Source organism: Garra rufa, unplaced genomic scaffold, assembly GCF_049309525.1.
Source record: "Garra rufa unplaced genomic scaffold, GarRuf1.0 hap1_unplaced_004, whole genome shotgun sequence".
Lineage (NCBI taxonomy): Eukaryota > Metazoa > Chordata > Actinopteri > Cypriniformes > Cyprinidae > Garra > Garra rufa.
In genome coordinates, this window is record NW_027394279.1 from 3,233,727 (window position 1) to 3,240,902 (window position 7,176).

Sequence of the window (7,176 nt, forward strand, 5' to 3'; positions counted from 1 at the left end):
TTTGATCTAAATTTAAACAAACACATTTATTTGGATTTAAACAATTTTATTTAGTTAACTTAGTATTAAAAAAATAGTAATTTCAGCCCAATTTAAATATGCTACTTCCTCTTAATTTATTTAATTGTTTCTGAAGAAAAAATATTCATTGAATTTACTCAAATTTTTTAAGGTAAGTGGTTGCAATCAATTTATTTTAGCTACATTTAAATAACCACATTTTGTTGACTAAATTTCAAAATTGTTTTAATCACTTACCTTAAAAAAAATCCTTTTCTTAAGGAGAGGTTCTTAAATGGCTTTGCAAATACACACAACAAGTTTAATGTTTTGAATTTATTTTTAATGTCATCAAATGTAAATTCAGTAACAGTTTCTTTGTATATACAACAAGTGTTTGGAAGACAAGTGCTTACTTAACGTTGCACATTCACAAAATAAAAATTAACAAAAATTCACAGGTGAAAGGGGCCACATTGTTGAGTGCGGACTTGGAATTGCAAAATTAATAAAAAATATGTGGAAACAGGCAACAGTATATAGTGATTAAACAGTATATTGTATTTTTTCAATAGTGAATAAAACAATAGTGCTAAAACTGTTCATATGTCATGCAACAAACTGCAATTTGTAATGGATTTTACAGGTATGCCCATGGTGATGTGTTGTGGGTCTTTCAAGGAGTCATCTCTTTGACTGTCCTATATTTAAATAAAAAGAAACTGTTATTAGTAGGGTTGGGTATCAACTGATATTTACCAGCCAATATGCACAAAAACACATCAGTATGTCATCATAAACAGCTGTTTTTTTTAAGATAAAGTGAAAGGAAGCAGATGAGAAAGAAAACTGACAAATCTATTTGTATATCTCCCACATGTCGTTCCTAATCTGCAAATGGAACACAAATTCAGATATTTTTAATGAGATCTGTGAGCTTTCTAACCCTGCATAGACAGCAACGCAACTCAACTGAAATGTTCTTAGGCCAAGAAACACATTAAAGATATTGGTAAAATAGTCCATGTGACATCAGTGGTTCAACAGTAATTTCATGAAGCTACGAGAATACTTGTGCGCAAAGAAAACAAAAATACAGACTCCTCCGCGCCACCGTCTGCCATTCATGAGAGTACCATGACACAAGTGTTTGGTGTTGCTGACATGAACATGCATGGGCTGAACCATGTTTATAAGCAAAGAAAAACACACGCATATGTCATTGTAGTCTTGACAATGGAGGCAGGAAGAAGAATTGTTGAATAAAGTTATTTTTGTTTTCTTTGCACATTAAAATTATTCTTTAGCTCTGTAAAGATACGGTTGAACCACTGATGTCACATAAATGGTTACACTTATGTCCTTAGTACGTTTTTGGGCCAGTTATATTGTTGCCTATGCAAGTCCAGAAACCTCTCAGATTTCATTAAAAAAATGTTTTAATTTTTTTTGGTTCTGAAGATAAACTAAGGTCTTCTGGGTTTGGAAAGACATGAGGGTGAGTAATTAACGACAGAATTTTCATTTTTTGGGCAACTATAACCCTTTTAGTATTTGAAATTTAAGTAGAATTTAAATTCAAGCAGAGACATTTTTGTCTGGACACTGTATTTGACATCACTGTGTTAAATAATAATACATATGGGAAAGGAAAAGACACTTGATAAATGAATACATACCTCCTGTAAAATGCCGAAATATTTGACCATTTTCCTCCCAGTAAGACCTCCTTTCTGGAAAACAGCAGTGATCTGTGGAACATAACATATTACATTATATGATATATTTCATTAAAGTCAACTGTTTATTGTAAAATGCTTTAATACTAAAAATACTTACTGTGCATATTGCTGGAATAATACAACTTCAGGAAAGTGGCGAACCTGGAAACTTCCTTTGGCATCAAGGAAATGGTATGTGTCCTAGTCACAGGAACATGCAGAGAGTCCCTCAAATGAAAGTAAAAACACAATAATTATTATTGCTAGTTTAAAACAGTTTACATGCTGCACCATTAAAGCTAGCAAAAAGGGGCATGTTCACATGATTACAATTGTGAACACTAAAAACATTCAGAAATCCAATGTTATATTGTGAGATTTACTGATAGGAACTAACTGGAAATTCCCCTCATAACTTCATGCCTTCGTCCATATTTTTGATTTCCCGGAACTTTCTATTACAAGGCATAGTTATTTGGAGTTGTGATGGTGTCCAGTATGAACGAAACACATCTAACGTAACACCACAAATAAAGTTTGAGTCTGTGGAAACAATTCTACAGTACAAACACGCAGTTAAGGATACGATCTGCCCATCATTGCTTTAAATGCAATAGTTGCCACAGAAGTTAATAATTTTTTTCGGTATCACGCAAGCACTACCTTACCTTCAGCCAAAACAAACTGCTCTTGAACAAACAAGTTAGGACATTAAAGATGACCCGTCCAAAAGGATTTAACGTTATATGTCATGTTTAACCACATTAGAAGCCGGCAGATTCCCGAAGGACTGGCTGTGGTAACGTTAACTAGGCGGGAACACCAATAACGTTACCGGCCTGAGCATCTCCGAAAGCGCTTAAGCATTTAAATAGATGCTATCCTTTCAAATAAACGGCGTATTTTAGGCTTATACAACTACATTTTCATACAAAAATATCTTAAAAGTACATTCTGTCACATAAAAAAGTATTATTTGTGTTATTTGTGTAAGTTATATGTGACCGTCCATTGGTCGCTGTGGTATTTCTCCCAAAGACTCATTTTGCAGATATTATTTATACAGCGAACAAACTATTTACTGTAATAAACAGTGCTACACTACATTATTACTCACATAAATATTACTCACCGTGTAAATCGACCGAATGATGAAAACTCCGGGTCCGGAATGAAAAGTTCCCACCGTGAACCTGACTGAGTCGTGACTGGAAACTCCTTTTGGCGCCAGGGAGAATGTGCATTTGTGCGCATGCGCAGAAAGTTTACTTAATATTTTCTAACTGAATTTAATTAATTCACATGGCTTGAATTTAAAACACATGCAATTCGCTTAAAACCAATTAATACTTATTAATTAAAATCAAAAACTAAATTTTTATTATTTAAACTAGCGAAATTGAATCATGCTTAATTTAATTGGGGCCATAATCATTTTTTTCAGTGTACTGTGTGTGTGCACTTGGATGGGTTAAATGCAGAGCACAAATTCCTTGTATGGGTCACCATACTTGGCCTCACTCACCCCCTTTCCCTTCCTTTTTTTTACCAAGCCACCCTTTGAGCCGCTGTTTTCAGTAGAGTTGAAGGTGGTCTTATTCAAGATGGCACTCTTGCTCACTTTCGCATGTGGTAAGAAGGTGGGCGACTTACATGCGCGGCCTATAAGCACTAAGTGTATAGAGTTTGGTAAAGATGACTATATGGTCAGACTATAAAAGAATGTTGTAGCCATGTCAGAACTCATCCGTGACTCCCATCATGCATTGCAGCATGAATAAATTATGAGCTCAATTGTCTTCGTCATTTCTTTTATTCTTACTATTTTCATTTGTTTTTGTTGTTTTTATGTGACTTTTTAATAGCTTGTTTTGTGATGTTCAGAGTTAATGTGTTTAACTGAATATTTTGTCTGTCACCGTTGTTGAGATTCATACGCTGGTTCTTGATGTCTGTGTGTGCCTAAACATACAGATTTTTCAGAAATCACAACAGCTTTTAAGAAATTATTCAAAAATGTATATAAAAATAGATATGATCTTTTGTAGTGGAATCACAAGGCTGATATTAAATATTCATGATAATAATTTCCTTTATTTAAACAAATGCTAAAAAAAATGCAAACACTGACCATTACAAAGGTTGCTTAAAAATTGTGATTTTCTCCTTTGGTGATATTGCTTATTATCATCAGGTGTCTTCAATAATGGTCAATCATCACTTAATTAATCACGAACTATCTCAGTAACTTTAACTCTGCTTCAGTAGTAATTTAACACTCTGATTTTAAAATTTTCACACTTTTGAGTGTGAGAGTTCCTGGGAGAGATAATTTAACACTGGGCTTTTTTGCTGTGTATAGTTCATAATATTGGGAATATTTTAAATGAAAAGGAAAATAAAATAAAACAAAATAATTTGTGAAATAAATAAATTGTTATAGCTTACTTCTACAGATTGCAGTGAAAAAATACTGAATGAATACTCTGACTCTGAATAATACTCTGACTGGCCCTTCACTGGTTCTATGACTTTTTTGTCCATAAAACTGACAGAAAAGGATAAGGCCTAATGGATTTCTTATAAGCTGTAATGCAGGCAAAATCACAGATATTATTGAACAGACCTTTAAATCATCAAGAGTTTAAATAGACTCTCTCTTTTTCACCCAAACCCCCACACTCAACACACAAAGGTTAGATACAGTTTAATGAGCTGAAGAAAAGTTTTGCTTTCAGATTTCTGGTTGGATGCCCTTGCAGAGGAACAAGAATTTTCCGGTTATACAACAATACCCACCTCAGAGTATGTGACAAAACAAGCCAAAGGTCAGATACAGTTTAATGAGCTGAAGAAAAGTTTTGCTTTCAGATTTCTGGTTGGATGCCCTTGCGAGGAAACAAGAATTTTCCGATTATACAACAATACCCACCTCAGAGTATGCGACAAAACAAGCAAAGGTCAGATACAGTTTGATGAGCTGAAGAAAAGTTTTGCTTTCAGATTTCTGGTTGGATTCCCTTGCGGAGATACAAGAATTTTCCGGTTATACAACAATACCCACCTCAGAGTATGTGACAAAACAAGCCAAAGGTCATATACCGTTTAATGAGCTGAAGAAAAGTTTTGCTTTCAGATTTCTGGTTGGATGCCCTTGCGGAGGAACAAGAATTTTCCGGTTATACAACAATACCCTCCTCAGAGTATGTGACAAAACAAGCCAAAGGTCAGATACCGTTTGATGAGCTGAAGAAAAGTTTTGCTTTCAGATTTCTGGTTGGATTCCCTTGCGGAGGAACAAGAATTTTCCGGTTATACAACAATACCCACCTCAGAGTATGTGACAAAACAAGCCAAAGGTCAGATACCGTTTAATGAGCTGAAGAAAAGTTTTGCTTTCAGATTTATGGTTGGATGCCCTTGCGGAGGAACAAGAATTTTCCGGTTATACAACAATACCCACCTCAGAGTATGTGACAAAACAAGCCAAAGGTCAGATACTGTTTAATGAGCTGAAGAAAAGTTTTGCTTTCAGATTTCTGGTTGGATGCCCTTGCGGAGGAACAAGAGTTTCCAATTATACAACAATGCTTTTAATTCTTGAAATGCTTCCCGAACCATGGTAAACACCAGTTTTACACAAAGGCCCACTTGCAGAAAAAAAAACTAGCCAAAGTTCAGATACAGTTTGATGTGCTGAAGAACAGTTTTGCTTTCTGATTTCTGTTCTGTTGAGGAGATTTCGGACAGACTTTTGTCCTTTAAAACTGTCTTCCTTCTTGCCATTTCCTCTCTGAAGAGAATTGGCGATTTACAGGCCCTTTCTGTGGCCCCTTCCTATTTAGACTTTGCGCCTGGTATGGTCAAAGCATTCTTGCACCCTAAACCGGGGTACGTCGCCAAGGTGCCCTCCTCTGTGCCACGTTCTGTAGTGCTCCAGGCCTTCTGTCCTCCTCCATCCAGAGAGCCTGAACAGCAGAAGCTTAAATGTATGTGTCCAGTGCGAGCACTGGATGCGTACGTCCACAGAGCTGCCCTGTGGAGAAAGACGGACCAATTGTTTGTGTGTCGGTGGATTTAAGTCGGTGGATTACGGATGCCATTTCTACCTCTTATGAGTCCTCTGGTCTCCCCTTGCCTTTGGGAGTCAAGGCTCACTCGACTCGAAAAATGGCGGCCTCTAAGGCCTTCTTGTCAGGTGTGTCTCCAAGACATCTGCACCGCTGCGGGCTGGTCCACGCCTCTTACCTTTGTGAGGTTCTATAAGTTAGACCTCCCTGCTTCTCTGGGCGCCTGTGCCCTTTCCTCTTAACCTGCCTACACACAGCAGGGCTTTGCAATTCTGGCGACGTGGGCATATCGCTCCCAAAGACTGGGCTTTTTTGCTGTGTATAGTTCATAATACTGGGAATATTTTAAATGAAAAGGAAAATAAAATAAAACAAAATAATTTGTGAAATAAATAAATTGTTATAGCTTACTTCTACAGATTGCAGTGAAAAAATACTGAATGAATACTCTGACCCTGAATAATACTCTGACTGGCCCTTCACTGGTTCTAGGACTTTTTTGTCCATAAAACTGACAGAAAAGGATAAGGCCTAATGGATTTCTTATAAGCTGTAATGCAGGCAAAATCACAGATATTATTGAACAGACCTTTAAATCATCAAGAGTTTAAATAGACTCTCTCTTTTTCACCCAAACCCCCACACTCAACACACAAAGGTTAGATACAGTTTAATGAGCTGAAGAAAAGTTTTGCTTTCAGATTTCTGGTTGGATGCCCTTGCGGAGGAACAAGAATTTTTCGGTTATACAACAATACCCACCTCAGAGTATGTGACAAAACAAGCCAAAGGTCAGATACAGTTTAATGAGCTGAAGAAAAGTTTTGCTTTCAGATTTCTGGTTGGATGCCCTTGCAGAGGAACAAGAATTTTCCGATTATACAACAATACCCACCTCAGAGTATGCGACAAAACAAGCAAAGGTCAGATACAGTTTGATGAGCTGAAGAAAAGTTTTGCTTTCAGATTTCTGGTTGGATGCCCTTGCGGAGGAACAAGAGTTTCCAATTATACAACAATGCTTTTAATTCTTGAAATGCTTCCCGAACCATGGTAAACACCAGTTTTACACAAAGGCCCACTTGCAGAAAAAAAAACTAGCCAAAGTTCAGATACAGTTTGATGTGCTGAAGAACAGTTTTGCTTTCTGATTTCTGTTCTGTTGAGGAGATTTCGGACAGACTTTTGTCCTTTAAAACTGTCTTCCTTCTTGCCATTTCCTCTCTGAAGAGAATTGGCGATTTACAGGCCCTTTCTGTGGCCCCTTCCTATTTAGACTTTGCGCCTGGTATGGTCAAAGCATTCTTGCACCCTAATCCGGGGTACGTCGCCAAGGTGCCCTCCTCTGTGCCACGTTCTGTAGTGCTCCAGGCCTTCTTTCCTCC

The 7,176-nt window shown here is 36.9% G+C and overlaps 1 long non-coding RNA gene across 2 annotated transcripts; it reads right to left on the reverse strand.

The window, feature by feature from the left end:
• Positions 1-432: 432 nt before the first annotated feature.
• LOC141312741 (uncharacterized) lies at positions 433-2,965 on the reverse strand. 2 transcript variants are annotated; one of them, XR_012349267.1, is made up of 4 exons: positions 2,854-2,965; positions 1,840-1,949; positions 1,680-1,751; positions 433-701 (listed from the first exon to the last, which is right to left on the reverse strand). It is a non-coding gene; the product is annotated as an uncharacterized lncRNA (long non-coding RNA). The 2 variants fall into 2 exon arrangements; XR_012349266.1 differs by lacking the exon at positions 2,854-2,965 and having other exon boundaries at positions 434-701; positions 1,840-2,720.
• Positions 2,966-7,176: the final 4,211 nt, after the last annotated feature.